Below are 21,522 nucleotides of genomic sequence, written 5' to 3'. Positions count from 1 at the left end.
AGAGGAGGAAGAGGAGGAAGAAGAGTTATTTCAGATGAAATACGAGCAACCATCATAGACCATGTTCTTGTCCACGGTTTGACAATGCAGGAAGCAGGACTTCGAGTGCAGCCCAATCTCAGTCGATTCACTGTGTCCACCATCTGTGTCCACCAAAAAAAAAAAAAAAATAGTCCGGACATTCAGAGAGGAGAACAGGTAATTACTTCTTTCATTACGTACATGTTTACAGTATGACTCTATACAGTGCTGTCAAGAGGTGTTTCAATACAGTAAAATCAAATTTTCCAATGTACGCGTAAGCCTAGTACTGCATGTATATTTTTGTAACCGCATGTTCATTTTTTGCAGAATTGCAAAAACTGCCACATCAGGGGGGAGGACATCTATGTTCTCCCCACACCAAGAGACCCTCATAACTGCATTATGCTAAGGCTGGGTGTCAGAATTGGACCCAAAAGCACAATCCTGAGTCAGACAGTCAATTAACAAGCCCTTTATTCCAGAAACAAGGTCAAAACACAAAAGCAGTCAGAATCCAAGCAGACAATCCAGAAGGGCTAGGCAAAAATCAGAATCCAAAAAACCAGAAGAAGAATCAGAGGAACCAGGGCTAACACCAGGAAAAACGACAGGAACGTGAAGACACAAAGGGCAACAACGAACTGGCACAGAGAGCAGGGAGTGCACTGACTAAATACACAAGGAGAGGGAAGACAACCAGGCACAGGTGTAACACATGAGGGCGAGGCAGGCCATCACACAGGAGGGAAACTTGACAGGAAGTGATCTGAAATGAGAGGAGAGTGAGACAATAAAACAGGAAGTGCAGAAAAATAAAAATGAAACCAAGAAAACATAACTTAAGGTGCTGGGTGAGACATGACACATTCTACAACATGTAGATCCGACCGAGCAATCTGATTGGTCAATCAGACGTTTAGAATGTGCTCAATTGAGCACGGCTAGCCCACGTTGCCTGGCCAGGGAGAATGTGGCCTGCGATGTGGATGAAATCCTGTGGCCTGACCCAGCACGTTGACATGATGCCATGTAGATTTTTTTTTTTAGTGGTAAAAAGGATTTTTGTGTTGCAAATTGCATTTTCCTAAAGTGAACCATAAATATTTGATTTATCATCTGATCATTGTGTGTTCCTTTTTTCTATGTTGTGTGTAATGACTGTTCAGTGGTGTTTTTCATTTTGATTGACTTGGGGTCTGATCTGACAACAGTGTTTGGTTTTGAGCGCTGTTGGAACTGTTTTGAGGCGATAGTCTGGTTTTGCAGGACGAGTCAGAGGTTTTGTAAAGTATAGTTTGAAAATTGGGTTTTGTATTTACAGTTTAGAGAAAAGGATGGAGGGTTTCAAGATATGTGTCTTAGCAATTGAGAAATACTGTAAGGAAGTGCAGAGCTTGAGCTTTTCACTGGGCCGTTTGGGCTGTGTAAGCCAGCAACATTACAGACTGACTGGAGGTCAGACCTCAGACAGTAGAGTGAACTTCAGCAGAAAACAGCCGTCACCCAGAGTGGAATCTTCGGAGTCTGGCAGCTTTTCCTACCTGAGGTAATAAGTTAACGATTTATATGTCCAAACATCAATGTATCTTAATAAAACTTTGTATTTATCTTCTCAAATATGTGTAATTGAACATTACTCAACTTGTAATGGCGACTGTTGAAAATAAAATTACAACAACAGCCGGAGGCAAATATTAACATTTTGTAACCTTAACCCTGACATCTTTGATAATGACAATAACTACAGTCATAATTAATTGAAATACACAGCAGTTTTTCTCTAAAAAGTACAAAGGTGTCTTTATATTTTGTTTTCTTTCTTTTAAAGAAAAAAAGGAATATGCACAGCAAGATGCCTCACATTACATTACAAATCTTACTGAACACATCTCCTCTATCTTCATTTTAAAATCCGTGACAAGACCCACCCACACACACACACACACACATACACACACACACAATTCAGTAGAATGTTTTTTTTTTTTTTCTGTAATTTTAATCTCTTCAATCCTGCCAGCCCCGTCACTGGTTTTGTCATTAGAAACGTACACTTCTTTGCTCAAAATTATCCCAGCAGAACTTAATTTAAATTCTTGTGCAGATCGCAGGTTTTCCAGAGATACCACACAAGTCCTGCTGAATTACACGGAAATGTGTATAAAAGATGCACAAGACATCTCGATATTTAATATTTGATGTGATGCCAGAAAGCGACGAAAATCAGCGTTTAAAGATGTTTGCTAGTTTTTCTCGGTCGATCAGTCCAGTGTCATCGTATTACTGAGATCATCCTTTTTTTTTTCATTCGGAGACATTAAACAGCTGTCTCATAGTTCAGGTTCAAGTCCAAAGTTCACCCAACGACAAATACATATCACCTCAAAAATGCACCGCTCATCCATCTTTCTTCAGATTCATAACATCATAAATGGCTCGTTAATCTCAATATACTCTACACCGATGTTATTTAGATTGCGAGTTCATTGGGTTACACCATCGCTGTACATTTTCCAGCGCCACATTTCCAAATGTGCCTTATCTCAGCTGTGTGCCACTCAAAATCGAGCTGGAGTGGATGGATAACAAAGAGCAGCTGCCTTATCACATGTAGAGGTTAATACAGCAGAGATCAAAACACAGGCAGACTAATGTGCTGCTGTAGAATATGATAAATGTAGAGGAGAGGAGGAGAGGAGAGGAAACGATAGGAGAGAAGAGAAGAGAAGAGAAGAGAAGAGAAGAGAAGAGGGGCGAGGAGAGGAGAGGAGAGGAAACGATAGGATAGAAGAGAAGAGAAGAGAAGAGAAGAGAAGAGAAGAGAAGAGAAGAGAAGAGGGGCGAGGAGAGGAGAATAGAGGAGGAGTGAGGAGAGGAGAAGAGAGGGGATGAGAAGAGAGGAGAGGAGAAGAGAAAATAAGGGAAGTGAAGAAAGGAGGAGAGAGAAAAGGAGGGAGGAGAAGAGAAGAGAAGAGAAGAGAGGAAAAGAGAAGAGAGGAAAAGAGCGGAGAAGGGAAGAACAGAGAAGAGAGGAGAAGGGTGAAGAAGAGAGGAGAAGGGTGAAGAAGAGAAGAGAGGAGAGGAGAGGAGAATAGAAGAGGAGAGAAGAGAAGAGGAGAGAAGAAAGGAGGAGTTAGGAGAGGAGAAGAAAAGGGGATGAGAAGAGAGGAGGGGAGAAGAGAGAAGAAGGGAAGTGAAGAAAGGAGAAGAGAAGAGAGGAGAAGAAAAGAGGAGAGAAGAACAGAGGAGTGAGGAGAAGAGAAAAGAGGAGAGGAGAAGAGAGAAGAAGGGAAGTGAAGAACGGAAAAGAGAAGAGGAGAGAAGAGAAGAAGAGAGGCTGCAGCATCACTCCTCATTCTCCACACCTGCTCTTCTGTGTTTATGCCTTCATGATGCATGTATGCAAATTTCTTCACCCAGCATCCCCGTTGTTTTTGTTTCAGGAGAACATTTCTCTCTCCTCCAGTCCAAAGCTCATCTGGCAAAACAGCAGCTTTGGCAGCAGTGGTTTGTTTTGAAGAGGCTGTTTAACCAAGACTCCCTCGTCTGCCTTGTCACACACACCAAGATGAATGCATGTGTGATGGGCTTTGTTCAGATAACAGAGCTGACTCGCTGGGACCCACCACTGGACCCACCACACACACACTGTGTGTGTGTGTGTGTGTGTGTATGTGTAGTTTATCTATTTCTTCAAAGTAAGTGTGACCCTCCTGGCCAGATTCCTTATTGAATTATGATATTAAATGGCTGCAAATGGGAATCAGCCTGTTTTTCTTATATCTCCAAAACATTGGCAAGGTTTTCACCAAAAGAGGGGATGACTGTTGGTAGTGAACGGGATGTTTGTGTGGGCTGTGGAGGAACCCCCATGTTACCCGCAGTATCACACAGCTGCTGTCTGAAAGGAGCAGGAGTGAAGTCATGGCAGATAAATGTATACAGGGTACCTCAGGATGTGTAAAAAAAAAAAAAAAAAAAGATGAAAAAAAAACAGAGAAAAAAGTAAAATGGAAAATTAGAAAGCAAAACATTCAAAATTCAGATCCCCTAATTTACTCTGAATATCTATTCAAGCAGCTGGACCAAAACCACTCACAGTCTGAACATCAACCACTTTTAATGGCCGCATATTAACCCAGCAAGCTGTTTATATTACACTGTAATGTTGTTTGTGAGGCTGACGCAAAATGATGTTGTAACTCCTTTTTTTCCCACTGTGTAGCTCTCATATCCCTGAGAGAGAGAGAGAGAGAGAGAGAGAGAGAGAGAGAGAGAGAGAGAGAGAGAGAGAGTGAGAGAGAGAGAGAGAGAGAGAGAGTGTGTCTGGGTGGTAGTGGTGGTGGTGGGGGAGCGGGTCTCAGCCCAAGGGAACCTTTTCCATAGTCACTCTTTTTTAGTGTGACCCAATTAAAGCGAGTAGCATGATGTGACAAGGGGCCAAAGTGCTTCACAACACCACAGAAAAAAAAAAAAAAAAAAAATCTACAGACAAACAGTCATTTAAACAAGAGCCCCTTCTTGGGTGTCGGCATTCCAGGCTGTTATAAAGCATGCAGCCTTATCACAAATTCCACAAAGTGGTAGTGAGTGGACATTGCTGCCCTGTTCTGGAAAGCTGCAACTGAGAGCACTGAAAATCCAGCGGTGGAAAGAGTCCTAGAAATTACTGCTCAAGTAGACGTGTTCTTACTGTGCTGATATTTTAATTCAAATACAATGGCAAAAGTCTACCTAGGTTAAAGAGAGCACGAAATTTCAAACTAATTTCTTTTAACTGGAAATTACAAAAATAAATCACACCAACACAGTGAAGGCAGATCACTGTTCTCATCATGCTGACTGATTTATTCACTGTGGAAGGTTCCACCATGTGTCACTCTATGCTGGTCCAGTTTGTGGTGCTTGCAGAAAGCCTGTAAAACGTGTACTCTGTAAGGGATGTGGTTTAAAATGTAGCTGTACTTCAGCAAACATGCATTTAAGTAAAAATAACTAACTTTAAAGAATATTCAATAGTACAAGTAAACAAAAAGCTACTGCAAAAAGCCACTCACTACTGTATCATGAGGAAATGTAACTATCATCTGTGTAAATCATAAAGAACCACAATCAGTTGAAAGGTGCCATATGTGGCATTAAAACAAAATCAATCAATAAATCAATTAATCATTGCTACATTTGTTAAGACAATATTATATTTTTATCGTTTTCAGTAAAGCCCCAAAAGAAACAAACACATATGACAGAAGGTGAGAGGAAATGTAGTTTTAATTGTGATTTACAATAGCATTAATCTACTTTTAGCCATTAGAGCTCAAACTTCACAATGGTTATTATAAGTTTTGCAGTTTTCATTAGTTTTTAGTTTGGTTTCATTTTGATTTCCTATTTTCAATTTCAGTTCACTTTTAATTAGTTTTAGTTTTGGTTTAGTTTTTAAAGCCCTTGTTAGGTTTTTTTTTTTTTTTTTTTTAATTGGTTAATTTTATTTTAGTTTTTATTAGTTTCAGTATTAGTTTTAGTTTTTCCTATATATGTCTTGTATTATGGGGTATTTGTCAGGGGTGAAATCATTACTTTGTTATTTCATTAGTTTTCCTTAACCCTTTGATGCATAAATTATGAAAGCCTGAGTCACGATTTTTTTCTTATGTGTTTTTACACTTCTTAGGGCATGAACATTTTTGTGAGTCTCCATACTTCTTTCAGGATGCAGGACTGGCATTATCATGACATTATACTAATATTAATATGTGTTCAGCAACAAGAACTGACAGTCTCTGCATAAACCTCAATGTAGGGGAGCAGCAGAGAGCATTCTAACAGCTGATATGCAATTCCACCATAGAAACCACTGCATTTAGGAGAAAATGTCTTTTACACAGCTGTCCACTGTAGTGACCGCTATGCGCCAAAGGGTTAATAATGATAATAACCTTGGATTTGGGTAAGGGGTTTAGTTACACTTTAATACTACCACTGATGTGAGATAAAGGCTGTAATTACCTCCCTCATGGTCTCATAATTATGGTTAAACAAGCCATTCCGAGTCATTTGACTTGTATTTTAAACAGAGTTTTTAAAAGGCTCCACATAGCACCTCCAGTCACCAAGAAGTTAAGAAGTCAGCTCTGAAAGCTTGAAACCTTAGCAGCTGGTGGAATCAAGGTTGAGGCATTAGAACCAATGAATAGCCCTTCAAAACCCCCGTGATTTCCATATGGCCATCTTGTGCAGATTTTTAATTGTAATTTTGCACCATAGAGCAGCAGAAATCATGTTGCTCCTTTAATTGTGCCATATCTGGGTGTTCTGGATATAAAAAAAAAGCAGTTGGGAGAACTGACCTCTCCATCCCCTCAATGGTGAATGCTTGAAATGCACTTACTCCAGAGCGACTAATTAAGACAAATCGCCTGTCATGTCTTTTGCGACCTTGAACCGCCTCCTCTCAGACGCTGTGAGTCTTCTAACAGGCTCATGCAGGCGACTGTCCTGACCCAAAGTAAACCCTTGGCACCGAGTCCAATGCAAAGGAGATCCAGCGGGGTCCAGCGGGCGGTTCCCACACACAGCCTGCAAGGTCCATTTGCCAAAACTGTGCAGTGCTTAGTACCTGCAAACAGAGGAGCGGGCCTGGACATCCTCACGGGTGCAGCAGGTTCTTGGTGCTCGGCCAGCGGTGCACTGAGCCGGGCGGAGAGCGAGCAGCGAGGATCCTCCCGCTTGCACTGACTCATATGACAGCTCGGTTCTCGGCTAGTGATGTGACTGATGGATGGGGAATACAGGTGCAGGGTTCAGGCGGGGCATGCTCACCCAATTGTAAAGCTGTTTTAACAAGAAATGGCTCCCAGCAGAGAAATTCTCAAATGAATGTCAAGAAACATCCAAGAATCCAAGTATGAGGAAATTTGCTCGTATATTTAGACACATTCCACAAGATAAAGCGAGTTATTTGACCGACTCGAGCTATTTTATTGCACGGCTCAGCAAATCTTTTGTCCCCTGCTTCATCTTTCTTCCCTGAACTAAATGTTTACTTTGTCTTTCATGTATTGACCCTATGCCTTTTGAAGCCAGCTAAAAACCTGCTCCATGATGTAAAACAGATTTTAGATGGATGTAGACCAGAAAATACACTCAGAAACATATACTTTTTGGATACTTAGAACCTTTTTTTTTTTTTTTTTTTTTTTGTTACATTTGATGACAGCTCTCGGCTCGTTCTCCTACTCATGTTGGCACCAGGTAAAGCCTAGCCTGGGGGGGAGTTACTGTGTCTTAAGCAATCTTTTGCACCAAGAGCAGAGCTCAGGCTTGGGAACAGTGAAGCCCAGATCGAGACGGACATTTTCAGAATCCTTTAAATGGTATTGTGTTACATTAAGAGATTACACAGGGCTATACCGGTTATGAAAAGAGATTTTTAGAAGAAAGAAAATAGCGAATGGGGAGAAAGTCTCTGCTGGAAATCTTCAGGTCAAAGCTGGAAAAATACTACACACACACACACACACAAACACACACTGAGCTTAAGCAGACTATATGCTCTCCTATCCATAATATACACTCTCACACACACATACATCCACTCTGGTGTGATGTGTTTGTCCGCTGTGGTTTTTCATTTATATTCATGTCCTTTGCTGCCCTTTGAAATGTGTTGCCAACCTGGAACAGATTCATAAAACCATATTAGAAAAAAAAAGAAAAGAAAAAAGGAAACTCAAAAATAGTTATTATGTACTCTTAACTTTCTTTTTTATTATTATTTTCTAAGAAGGAATAAAACTCTTGAAATGAGAGTTCTCAAAATTGCTGAAGGAATTCATAAGAAATTAGACAGTAATGAATAAAATACTGAATTTCAGTCTTCAAAAGAACTTTGCAAAATTTCCAATGTCATATCTTTGGATATATCTTCATAAAGCTTTTGTAAATCTGGCTCCTGTTTCAGAGCAGTTCTGTGTAAATGTGTAAGTACAGTATGACGGTGGTGGTGGCGGTGGTGGTGGGTGGGGGTTGAGGTCAGACAGGGTGAACGAGGCCGTGCATTAACAAGTTTTATGGGCTACGCACCACACACAAGCCTCTGTCTGATATATGGTAAGGCTTCAAAGGGTCTCCTGCAGGCCACTCCACTGTGTGCTCAGATCAAATTGGATAGAACAGCGATGACAGCAGGAATCATTAAATCACACATATAAACTTGGCGTCCGGCTACCTATGTCCTCTCTGGGCTGCTTGGCTCCCTGGCTCTGTCTTCTTTGCACTGCCGAATGGGCTGTACCTGCAAAAACTACAAAGAGAAAAAGCTTATATTAAAGCAGCTTGTATTACAAAAGAGTCATTTACACAATACTTGCACTCTTCAAAATGTCTGCACAAGTCTAAGTCATGCTCTACGTCTAGTTTGGTGTCATTATAGCTAGATTTGTTAATGCTAAAAATATGCCTTATGTATCACATGCACAAATGCTGGCTAACATGAGCTACTTTAGTCGCCTTCATTTGCTTTGTTAGTCTTATTAGCTTCCAAAACTACTTGGTTGGTTAGGAAAAGGTTTGTTGTCATGGTTACGGTGAAGAAAAGGTCATGGTTAAGTTTAGGAGAAGGTTCGTCATCGTGGTTAAAGTTAGGAGAAGGTTTGTTGTCATGGTTACGATGAGGAGAAGGTCATGGTTAAGTTTAGGAGAAGGGTCATCATCGTGGTTAAGGTTAGGAGAAGGTTTGTTGTCATGGTTACGGTGAAGAAAAGGTCATGGTTAAGTTTAGGAGAAGGTTCGTCATCGTGGTTAAGGTTAGGAGAAGGTTTGTTGTCATGGTTACGGTGAGGAAAAGGTCATGGCTAAGTTTAGGAGAAGGTTCGTCATCGTGGTTAAGGTTAGGAGAAGGTTTGTTGTCATGGTTACGGTGAAGAAAAGGTCATGGTTAAGTTGAGGAGAAGGTTCGTCATCGTGGTTAAAGTTAGGAGAAGGTTTGTTGTCATGGTTACGGTGAAGAAAAGGTCATAGTTAAGTTGAGGAGAAGGTTCGTCATCATGGTTAAGGTTAGGAGAAGGTTTGTTGTCATCGTTTAAGTTAGGAAAAAGTCATGATTATGGTGAGGAGAAGGTCATAGTTAAGGTTAGGAGAAGGTTCGTCATCATGGTTAAGGTTAGGAAAAGGTCATGGTTAACACTACGAAATGTTAGCTAACGTTCACTAATATTAGTGTTTTGTGTCTAAAAATGAACATGACTCCAACTCCAGTTTGAAGAAGGAAAATCCTCTTGATTGCAACATCCACCAAACCACCTACCTCCTAAAACAATGTTTTTCTCTTTATACTGTGTTGAAACTTGAAAAGGTGACATTTCAAAGTATCTTTGGTTTGCACTGGTGTAAAATGAGATTTTTCCCTGATGACTGGGCTGTGTAACTACCTCACAGCTGCCTGAATGCTCAAATATATCAAGTGTCAATATGTCAAATTCATATTTATTAAAATAATCCTGACTTTATGCTGAACTGTATGCATCTCTATACAACACGTAGACCAGGTGCAGACTACAGGAGTTTTGGGCCAATTCAACCCAGATTCACCCGTCCCAACAATCAGAGGAGAAATCTAAACTGGGTCAATACCGATGTTCAGTCCAGATTATCTGGTAATGTGAGAGGTTTACAGATCCAGTCTTACACATCCTGACAGCTCACAGACTCATCGAGGCTACCCCAGTCATTTTCAAACATGTTTGATATTTAGGATCTAAAATCTGGATGATTATGTCGCTACTGTCTGAGCGGGACCACAACAGCTAATGAGAGTCTACAGAGAGATGGAGAGGACTTTTGAAATGGCAGCTTGGAAGAGACTACAACAAATTGGACAGACAACCCGTGTTGACCATCTCTGCCCAACCATTTCCTCACCCAGACTCATTCAGCCTTCTGCTTTTTTTCCTCTTACTGGAAACCATTAACATCACCAACTTGTTGCACCCTGTCAGTCTCATTTTGTGTACCTCTGCTTCCCCGTGACATCACGTCAGATCACTGGAGATCATTTGAGGTGATGCATTGCTCCCTTCAGCACGATAATCTTAATAATATGCTGTAGTGTGTGATGCGCCGTTATTTCAAATCTTGTAGTGTGTGCATGTTTGAGATTATAGAGAGGAACTTCTGTCAAGATTCTGCTTATGTGCATAATGCAACCTGATTTCAAAATTTGTTAGGATTTTAAAACTCCTGTAGTGTGATCTAGGCGTCTGTTACTGTAATGTAAGGTCAGTATCAAATGTAGAGAAAGCATGTTCCTCTCTGCCCCACCCTTTTGCTAGTCTCACATGAGGAGAGGCGTATGCATTATTCATGTATTAGTCATATTTGTATTCAATGTGCAGTGTTTCAAGAGGCTGTGTCATAGACATTCAAATTTTTGGTTCTATTTCTGTACAAACATGAACAAAGATGTTTTATGAGGATGCTAAAATTTGGTTTTCAAAAATCCATTTCAAAGGCAGATTCAGAGGGCATCACAGCTGGATTCAGTCCTGACTGGCTCCTCTCACTGAACCGCCAGGCTGGTGTACAGCATTTCAGCTGACAGCTGTTCTTATCCTGATGCAGAGGAAATCTGAAACCAAAATCATGAGAACTGAACAGCCTAATCTGACATTTTCCTCTGCCTATGCTCAAGTTTCTCCTACCCTCTACATAAATTTAAATCACCATTCACTTTGCATGGACATCAACACCAAAGACAATGATGTTCCATCCCTCATGGCATGATCACTGATCCCACGTTAGGACGGCAAAAGCGAGCAGTACGCCCGGTCTTTTTGTGCTAAGAGGCATCTCCAGAATTTTAACTGACAAGTGCAATAAATCAACGCTGGACCTTCCCGCTGAACCACATCAGAACAAATGGATCACGTCAGAACGCTAATTCCTCACCAGCCTCTGTATAAACACAGAGAGGGGCAGGCAGAGGGTGAGGAGGGTGAGGAGGGGCGAGGGAGGGTGGTGAGGGACGGTCAGGAATGCTACGCCTAGTGAGGCAGAGTGGGAGAAGACTCGGAGAGACGATTGATCGACTTTACCGCAGTTTATTAATAAATGAAATAAAGAATTCTCTATAAAAAAAAACTGCATCTTGCAGTCATGTGGAAAAACTGTTACTAGTCTATAAAAGCTTTTATTTTGTAAACCAAGGCCAACTTTGAATATCAGTAACCTGTTTAATAGCAAGACAATAAACGCCCATTATTCACCATTATTACTCTATTTCTGTTATGAATGAATGAATGAATGAATGATACTTTATTAATCCTTTGAAGGAAATTACATTGTCACGGCAGCTTCATCACTTCAACACACATAAAATTGCACACTCATACAATACTAATTGGCCACTTTAAGTCTAATGATAATAAATAGAAAAATAGGGTTGATGAGTGGGTGACTAAATAAATAAATAAATATGTACATCATACAGGAAGCAGAGATTCAAGGTTTATTTGGATCCCCATTAGCATGTAAACATAGCTATTCTTCCTGGGGTCCGCATTCATCACACAAAATCATATTATTACTAGGGCTGGGCAACAATTAAAATCTTTAATCGCAATTAATTGCATAATTTGCCTGATTAATCACAATTAATCGCATTGTATTCGCAAAATCCAATAAGTATTGTAAAGAGCACTTTTATTTCAATGTTCTGCTGCCATATAAACGAAAGTGCCATAACATTTGTTGTGCAAACACTTTTAACATCACCACTTATCAGTAACACATATTTAGTGTAAATCTCAACTTAAAAAATGTCATAATAATAATAATAATAATAAATAAAATAAATAATAATAGTAATAATAATAAATTAAAGCTTATTGCCACTGCCAGGACATTCTCTTTATGAAAAAAAAAAATCTACCAACAAAATCCTGAGCCACAATCAGGACAAACAGGCAATTTCTGAGGTAACAGCAGAAACTTTTAACAGGGAGCAGCATTACCAGTCTATGTTCAATACCAAAGTGTGAAGCACAAAAAAGTTCACTACTGAAACTTCCTTTACAGGGGACTAGAATGTAAAGCGCATGTTTTACTGGACTTCTGTTTTTTTTCTATTCCTCTGCACTAAGCCAGTTGCTAAGGCACACACGATTATTTACATTTTCATAAGATAAAGAAGCTCTCTTTTTATTTTGCACAATGTGACCAGCAAGAGAAAACAACCTTTCACAAGCGATTGTTGCGCAATCAATAATCAACCATGTTGTCTGTGTCGCTGTCCGTTGTGCTGCTGCAACCGCGTATAAACAAAAGTCTGTTTATAATGAAAGTACAGCAGTCTGTGTGCGCGGGGATCCGGCAGACCTGGTGCTGGCCGGCACCGCGTCAGTACAGCCAGCACCGGCCGCGGCACCGCGCGGTGTGCGGCAACCCGGTCAGGTCTATTCTGCTGGATCTGCCAGGTGCCGCTCCGGCTGTCAGTTGGACCTTTCTGAAGGAGGAGGAAGTTACCTCCGAAACTGTCACGGTAAATAAACATCCCATGTCTGATTAAAAGGACCAAAAACGTCTTTTAGTTAAAAGGAAGACATGATGAATGTATTTGAACTACACTGATTTATAATGTCGTCGGGCCATGCCTGTGTCTGTTTCAACGTGATGACGCGCACACCAGGGGCAAACGTGCTTGGGCGCGTTTGGGCTTTAGACTGAGTGCAACAGACTTTTACAAAATAAAAGCATGTGAGCAACATGCGTTAATGCGCGATAAAGTAAATATCGGCGTCAATAGTCTAATGAATTAACGTGATAATAACGCGTTAACTTGCCCAGCCCTAATTATTACACATACAACATATAACATCACATCACATATGACGCAACACAGTTACTAGTTCAGGTTCAGTCGGCTAATAAAATCTAGTGTTTTAGTGCGTTAAAAAGTCTTATGGCAACTGGAATTAAAGACCTCCTGAAGTGCTTATCATTTGATTATTTCACTGAGACAGTATTTGCATCTTTGTTATAGCTATAAAGCATTTTGTAATACACCAAAGAGCTGCATGAATCATATTTGCTTACTTGTACTCATTCTCTTTGTTGTTGTTGTTGTTGCTTTTTTAGCTCTTTGTTTTTAACTCTTTGTTTTTATCACTTGTTTTTAATGCATGTCTTGTTCTATGTACGGAAGTCCCATTGTTCCGCAAATTTTTATCTGATCGCTGTTTATCTGTGTGCTGTTTTGAATGTTCTATTGTTGTTGATTTTTTTTTTTTTTTTTTTTTTTTTTAATTGAGTCACTCTGCATCCAGACTTTCCCTCAGGGGGCAATATAAATGTAAATCCTGATTCCTCTAATAGGGCACAACCGTTGTATGAGGGAGCTGGTGAAAGGACGGGATGAGGCTCTGTTTGAAGAGTCTGTGACGCTGATAAGTGAGGTGGCCGGTTGTGGATAGGCTGTAAAGGTGAGCACAAGCATTAGTGATGACGTTAAATATTTTACTCTCTGCCGTTCTGAAGGAGCCCCTCATTTTGACCTGGCAGCTCATCAAGAAGAGAGGGCTTATCTAAACAATTAGCGCATATACATTCCCTCCTCATACACTTCCTTTTGGCCATATGTGGCTGCTTGGGCTTGATCAAGCGATGGCTGCGACTTTTTAGCGGAAGTGATATACAGCCATTTCCCCCCTCACTGTTAATATTTTGGTTCAAGGGGAAAGTGAGATACACACTTATTCCCATGATGGCTGCCACAGAACAGAGCTGGGTTTATGCATACTGGTCTGCTCAAATAAACCATACCAACTCAATGCCACCCACATGCCCCTTAAATCAAAGCGGCTTAACGGCTCTGCAGAGGGCCAGTGTGTGGACGCGCAAATGAAACAGGGCTCAAACAGGTTCAGTCGGCTAATAAACAGATATTTAAGTCCTCGTGTCAGGGCTGATTTCCTAATCAGTCCATCTCCTTCTGTCTTTGCTTTTCTTTACTGCATGCTGTGTTGGAATACAGAGGCCACTGCTGTCACTCAAACGTACTGCACAAAGATAAAAGGAAAAAAAAAAAAAAACGAACTTCAGATCAGGGCTTATTTTTTGCTGACGAGGTGTCTTGTGGGGTCCAGGCTGGATTGTAGGACACACAGTGCAGGAGAGGCCTGACACCTAGAGGACCATTTGTTAAAAGCAAAGCTCAAACCAGTAAACTCACCAAATGAAAATGTGAATTTACATCAGTCATACATGATTGCAAAAATAATTAGCCTGTGCAATAGTAAGTTTAACATAAAAATGTAAATGTAAGTCTGATAAACCAAATTTTATATTCAGTGTTCACACCAGGTTTCTGGAAGATGTTGAATGTGTATGTTTGTGGCTTCAGTGTAAGGAGGTTTGTTCATTATGACCGGGAAGCCAAGACAAAAATCCAGAACATGGACAGCAGTACAGCTGAAAACAAGGAGGAAGAAGAGAAAAAGAAGCAAAAACAGAGACAACCAAATCTCCTCAGTATCAGGACGTTGTTTCACACGCTGATAGAGCTGGGTTGGACCTCTGCAATGGAAAAAAAAAAGTTTGAGAACCACTGCACTAAGACATAGCACACAGTAACATGACCTTGCTACAACTCCTCTGAGGTCATTTAAACTTGGCACCAAAATCAACATGTGCTACAAATCATGAAATATGTTGTGAATAATATGAGAATGTTTGGTCATCTCCTCGGGTGACGTTACGCTGCAGTGTTGACCAAAGTGCTGCAGATTTAGGAAGCTGCTGTTACACCTGGTGCTGCGCAGACCGACTCAAAACACGCGTTCAGCACCGGCTCACGGGCTGCCTGGGAGGAGAGCCTTCCCTCTGTGATGAGCACTCGACCACTCTGCCTCGAGCTGCCCGGACATCCTCCCTGCTGATGCCTGAGGCTGCCCAGCAGAGCCACCTGGAGGCTCACTGAGGTGTGGCAGGATTTGATTTGATTTGATTTTATGCATTCAGTTGATTCATTTAATTTGATTCAAAAGCATGGGAGCAACTTAACAAGAAATGACAAGAAAGAAATTTGTACACAAGACAAAACAAGAAATTTGTAAAAAGTTATGAGAGACTGACCTGAAAATAAGCACATAAATAACTAACTAACTCAATAAATAAATAAATAAAAGTAAAATAAACAAACAAACAAACAAAGAGATGATCTGAAATGATCATATAACTTAATTTTAAATATAGAATTATAATAAATCCAGGAAAAAAGTCAAAATTCAAAAATTTTCCCCTACTTTTTTTTTTTTTTTTTTTTTGGCAATTTTCTAGAAAAAGAGTGCTCTCTCTCTCTCTCTCTCTCTCTCTCTCTCTCTCGCTCTCTCTCTCTCTCTCTCTCTCTCTCTCTCTCTCTGTCTTGAAATTATCAGGTGATTTTCTTTATTTTATTTTATCTTATTTTATTCGTTTATTTATTTATTTATTTTACCAATTTCCAGGTTATTATCTTGTCTCTCTTGTTTTTTTGTTTTTTTTTTGGTTGTTTTTTGTTTTTTGGTTGTTGTTTTTTTACTCATTTCTTGCAAATTATTGGGTAGTTTCTTGTTAAGTTGCTTATACCCTTTTTTCACATGTTTTTGAAAGAAATGAAAAGCTGTCGTGGACCAGCTCTCCTCCTCCCTGATGTCCATGGAGCATCAGGTTGCCTTCTTGCGCCTCATCAGGGATGAGAAGGCTCTCTGTGTCCAGGAGAAGATCAGAGAGCAGCACATGCCAGACTAGAGGGGGAGCTGGACTCCTTCAGCCCAGAGCTGCTGAACAATGTAGTCGACACCACAGTGGGGAAAATCTCAGCCATTTTTGAGCTGCAGAAACATCCAGAAATGTCCGAGATGCTCAGCAGTGCACAGGTAGGCCTGATATTTTCCATAAGATTGTAGCCTACATGGTTCAGCTGGTCATGCCTGGGTAAATCAGCATCAGGGAGAGACTGATAGATGACTATTTATCAGGACTGAAAGAGTTTTGAATTGTCTCACATTAAAAATTGTTGGTTAAAAATAAATAAATAAATAAAAATCCTTCTCATCTCCCTGATGTTCACAAGCCAGACTCAAAGCCAGATGGATGGATATCAACAGAAAGATAATCCAGGCGGTTAACAGGAAATAGTTTGTGGAAAATCCCGCAGGACATTCTTATCTATTATTAGAATGTCTATTATGAGAATATCTAACATCAAACTGGGAGAGCAGTGCATTGATACGGTCAAAACACAGCATGGAAAATAACTTAGATGACAAGATCATAAAAAAATTAAAAATAGATTGTTTCACTTGTGACAGTGTAGTAGGCCCACTACTACCGTTACTGTGACTGCTACTGACCTGACCACCTGGTTTACTGGAGACGTAACATAAACACACCTAATATTAACATATGAAGCAGATATTTATGCCTTTACCTAAAATATATGGTCTGTCAGCAACAGAAAAGACCATTAAATGGAGTTTCAGGTACTCTTCAGCCTCACTGTATGAACTGTATCACTCTCTCCATCCAAGCTGACTAAGTGACGATATGTTCAATTATGTACATGCTAATTCTAAACAGCAATACTTACAGCAGCTATGGAGAAAACAGCAGATTGAACAATCTATTAATGCTTCACATTGAATTTGCAATATAAATGTGTTCTTGTGGCCTGTTGTAAAATGGTGTGTTTGTGCAGACTGGGGCCTAAACAGTCTTGGAGCTGCATCAGTTGGCTTTGACTGGAAAGCTGAGACTCTTGTAGATTCATTGAGCCACATTTGATTCATGTGTGATGATGTTAGACGTCACTGTATAAAATGACCTATAGTGACCTCTAGGATAATCACAGCCTCGTGAAACTTTACAGCCATAAACTAGAGAGTGAGGCCGTTCAGAGGATGTCTGGTTTTCCAGGTACATTGACAATAAGGGCCAGTTTATGATTGGTTTTCAGAATACAATGCACGCCATCCAATCGTCAAAAAAATGCAATTTTTACAGAAATCTCCAGATGCCAAAAGTTTTTGACACAGCATGAATTTTTCTGTGGTGTTCCTCAAGTTGAGATTAGTGTCCTAATGTGGTATTTTGGAGGGATTTTGGCCTTTTTTTTTTTCAAATTCTCAAGGCTTCAAAAATGGGTACATTTTGCACCAAATCCGTGTAGCAAATAGTATCAACCCAAAAACTGCTGTAACAACTTGGCACATAAATGACACATAAATCAGCATGGGAATGGCCATCATATACGTACATCATAATATTTTCAACCCATACACTATGACCTCTCAAAATGGAATAGGCACTTAAAATAATGTTAAGTACAGATTTCTGATTATAATAACTTGACACACAGTGCTGAGTTGCATCTCAAACTATTCTTCAGGCTCCCAGGTTTCAGATGATCTTTACCTCTTCTATTTGGCCTCTACTGCTGACCTTTGTTTTCCACCTGAGGATCCCCGGCCCCCACCTAAAACTGGTCTAAAAACATGGGGCCCTGATAGAGGAGGCCAGCCTTCAGTGCGTCCACTAGAGGGGACTGTTTTGTAAAATTTTGGTGTACAACTTTTGGGCAAAACTGCTTTTCAGTTAAGCCAGCTGGGATGTGGAAGTCTTTACCACTGAGTGTTAGAGAGCGCAGTAATTTTAACCCTCCTATTATGTTTGGGGTCAATTTGACCCCAGCCAATGTTTAACGTCTCTAAATAAATGATTAATGTCAATTTTTTTTTTTTTTGCTTCATATTTAATGAGTTTTCCAAATGTAATGGCTACTACCAGGTAAACATGAAATTCACATGATGATATGTTTTCAATGTCCTGTACACACTTTGTAATGCATCAGTTATGAATAACAAAAGTCTGTACTAATATAAAGCTGTATAAGTCGGGGTGGGGGGAGTGATGTTTTATTTAAAGGGCTATTTAGGTCGTCAACAAAGAAACATAAAGTACCTGACACATAAACTTTGGTAACAATTTTAAATTCAAATTGACCCCAAACATAAAAGATGTTAGTAAACTGGAACATAACAGGACATCACATTTTAAATGTAATGTAAAAGTATGACTCAAAGACACTCAGGTGTGGTGTCACTGAGGTAAGAGAAAATGAATGAGGGCAGCGTCTTGTCTGTTTTCAGAGGTGCTGGGACTGTTGGTGGTGTGTTTCCTATCGGGAGTCTAGAACTGCTTTTCTGTTGATAGTTTTGGGGTAACTGTTTTGTCTTAGTTTTTCATATGGTTTACTATGGCTCTTTTTTATTTACAAAGTGTAAAGTCATGATTTACTAAAGGTGATCATTTATTTCTGTATCCTTTGCATCACTAGTGGCCTTCACCCAGGGTCTACTGATGGAAATTAGCTCTCAGATGTATCTGGTACAATACATGTATTGAGCATTGTCCCTTAAATATGAACCATAAATCAATAAATAAAAGGAAATCTGAACACATTTGAACACATTTTCAGTCCTACGTTATTTGTCTCATGTCTGCTAAGCACCCTATGTCACCCTCCAGCCTCCTGTGAGCAAATCAAGAGGCAAACATCGTGCCGTGTCCGCTATGTAGCAGCTCATCTTGTCAAAACATGAGGCAGAATAGTCTTTAATTAGATTCTCAGCTAATTGCATAATATCGCCCCCGGTGCTCCAGGGTGAAGTGAAGCACAAGCACAGAGGAGAATGCCGGCTTTGTTGCTGTTTCTCTGGCCTTGGCTCCTGCAGCTCAGTGGAACCATGGATACCAGCAGGCCGGACGGATGGACCCTGACAGTCACGAGCATTATTTGTGCAGATCTGGTCATGGCTTCTTGTTCTGTGTCGTTTCATGTCGCCAAAAATACATAAATCTGCCAGCGATGAAATTAAGCCACTGAAAATCTGTAAACCCTGTGCTGAGAGCTGTCTCTCTCTCTCTCTCTCTCTCTCTCTCTCTCAGCTTAGATTTAGTTAAACAAAAATGAAACTGACTTTGAGGCTGCTATTCTGCATGAGGGGCTATTTCTCAAGACATTACCATGATCATTTTGTTGTCTTATGAGGATTGTGTTAAAGTCTCATTATTAAATAAACACACACGACCTGTGGGGCCACTGAACTGCACTGGGGGACATTATGGACATTATGGCTTTTTCCAGTCACTGAAATAGGTTTAACATGAGAAAACATGATTTGATTTGATGTCAGAGGATTGGGTATCCCTTGTTTTATGAACTAAAAACTAAAAACTAAGAAAATCAAATCTTTTGCAGAATGACAGCCTGAAATTGACCTTTGGTAGAATATTTCTAACCCAGTTGCAGCTCTTTAGCAGTCTGGCTCTGGGTCTCCACTCCGAGTTATAAACAGCATAAAAGGCCCAACATCTCCCTCCCTGAACTGTCCCCCAAAGATAGAGAGAATAATGAACAGTAAACAGGGGGTGTGGAGGAAGGGGGAGGAGTGGGGTGTCCAACTTAAACTGAGGGGTGACAAAAGAGGGGGTGTCTCCACGGCGACTGAGTCGGGCTGCTCCAGTCACATGGCCCGGGTTTCTATTGAGGCCGAGCGAGAGAGGCTTGAAGCTGCGTCCCAGTCCGTGCTTTTGGAATTCAATGGCAGCAACATGAGTGGAGCCCTGCAGGACGGTGTTACGCCTGGAGCCAGCAGCCATCCGAACGGGACGGCGGCGCTGGGACTGCGTGACCAGGAGATGAACGCAGCCCTGTTTGGTTTGTTTTTGCGTTTCCTGTTATCTGCTTTTTTTGTGGAGAGCTTGGTTGAGAATGAAATGTCATTTATGTACTAATGGCTTTAAAAACATTAGATTGCACTATGTAAGACAAGTGCACTGATTTTCTTATTAACACTGTATTCACTGCAAAAACGCAAAATCTTACCAAGATTATTTGTCTTATTTCAAGTCAAAAATGTCTTATTTCTAGTCAAAATATCTCATTACACTTAAATGCTTGTTTCATTGCCAATGGAATTTTCACTTGTTTCAAGCAAATTTTCACTTGAAACAAGAGACAGTTGTCTAAAAACAAGTTACTTCTGAGGTGATCATGTCTTATTTTAAGTGTAATGAGATATTTTGACTAGGAATAAGACATTTTTGACTTGAAATAAGACAAATAATCTTGGTAAGATTTTGACTTTTTGCAGGATCTGAACTAATAATACAGAGTATAAAAAGCTACTGACAGTAATGGAGCCAGTACTTACAGGATCATAACATTGAATGTTTGTGCCATTTACTTCAATTTAGCTACATTTTACACTGCAACAAACCATTTTGCAAATCATGCACAGGTACTAAAGAATTCGCAACATATAATCAAAATCCCTTGATTTTCAAATTAAAATTTTTGGTTGAAACAGCCACCTTAAAATGTCCTGCTTCTGTGTCTAACAAAGTCATCACCATTTATAAACCACAGAACTGACTATTGGCTGTGTGAAGTAGATGTTTCCCCGGGGACTATTTTCTGGTGGAGGGAGCGTTTTACTCAATTTCAAGTCATTAAAACACAACAGTGCTGCTGCTTTTAGGAAAACTAATGTGGACGACTTTATTACAGTGGTGGAAATTTTAAGACCCTTAAAGTGCATTTTCATATCATAGCGGAATGAATGGAAACCAATGGCTGGATAAAAGAGAGGAAAAGGGATATCGAAGTTCTAAAATACGACTGTTTGGGCTTTGGGAAAAGATTAGCAGAAATGTGAAGATATTTTGTGGCAACATATTAGGCTAAACATGCAAAATCACTAGTATGGCCCTTTATTTTTTTCTGATGTATCTATGTTAATCTATTTTATGTTGTGAGTGCTAAAAAAGGGAATGCAGTATTGCTGTTTTTGGTACATGTATAAAGGCAATTTTTTTCTACATAAAGCACCAGTTTGCCTCAGTCATGTTTGATTTATTCCCAAATGGGTTGGTTTGAATAAGTGGAGCCCCTGTGTTTTCCTTCTCCCAGAGTTCAAAGTGTTCAACATCGTCCTCACGGCCTTGGCCTTGTGCATCCTCACTTTCACCGGCCTGTACTGCATCACCGTTTGCTACAACCGCACCAAGTAAGCATCACACTTCAGAGCTTGATCTTCTTGAAATGCTCATTTTGACTAAGATCTCTAAGATCTAAGTGAGGTACAGCGCATGTGCAATACACTATTAAGACTGAGAATGCCATTTTGCCTGTTATCAAGACAATCGTGACACTGAGGCAGTCTAGCCATAACGAAGCCCACTGCTCAGCCTCAGATTGTTTATGCCATGTAAAATTCCATTGAGCTCATTAGTGTAATTAAGTGAAGCCCGTCTCTCCACCAGGCAGTCAAAGAGAGCCCACGTGTATGAGAGCGCAGTGACCCGGGATGAGCCCGTGAACCCTGTGGCAGTGAAAGCAGTGAAGAGGTCCACCAGTTTCATGAACCCGCTGGGCCTCTTCAGGAAGCCCGAGGCAGCCAA

The sequence above is a fragment of the Myripristis murdjan genome, chromosome 1 (assembly GCF_902150065.1).
Source record: "Myripristis murdjan chromosome 1, fMyrMur1.1, whole genome shotgun sequence".
Lineage (NCBI taxonomy): Eukaryota > Metazoa > Chordata > Actinopteri > Holocentriformes > Holocentridae > Myripristis > Myripristis murdjan.
The sequence above is the reverse complement of the archived record's forward strand: the minus strand, read 5'-3'. Positions refer to the sequence as shown.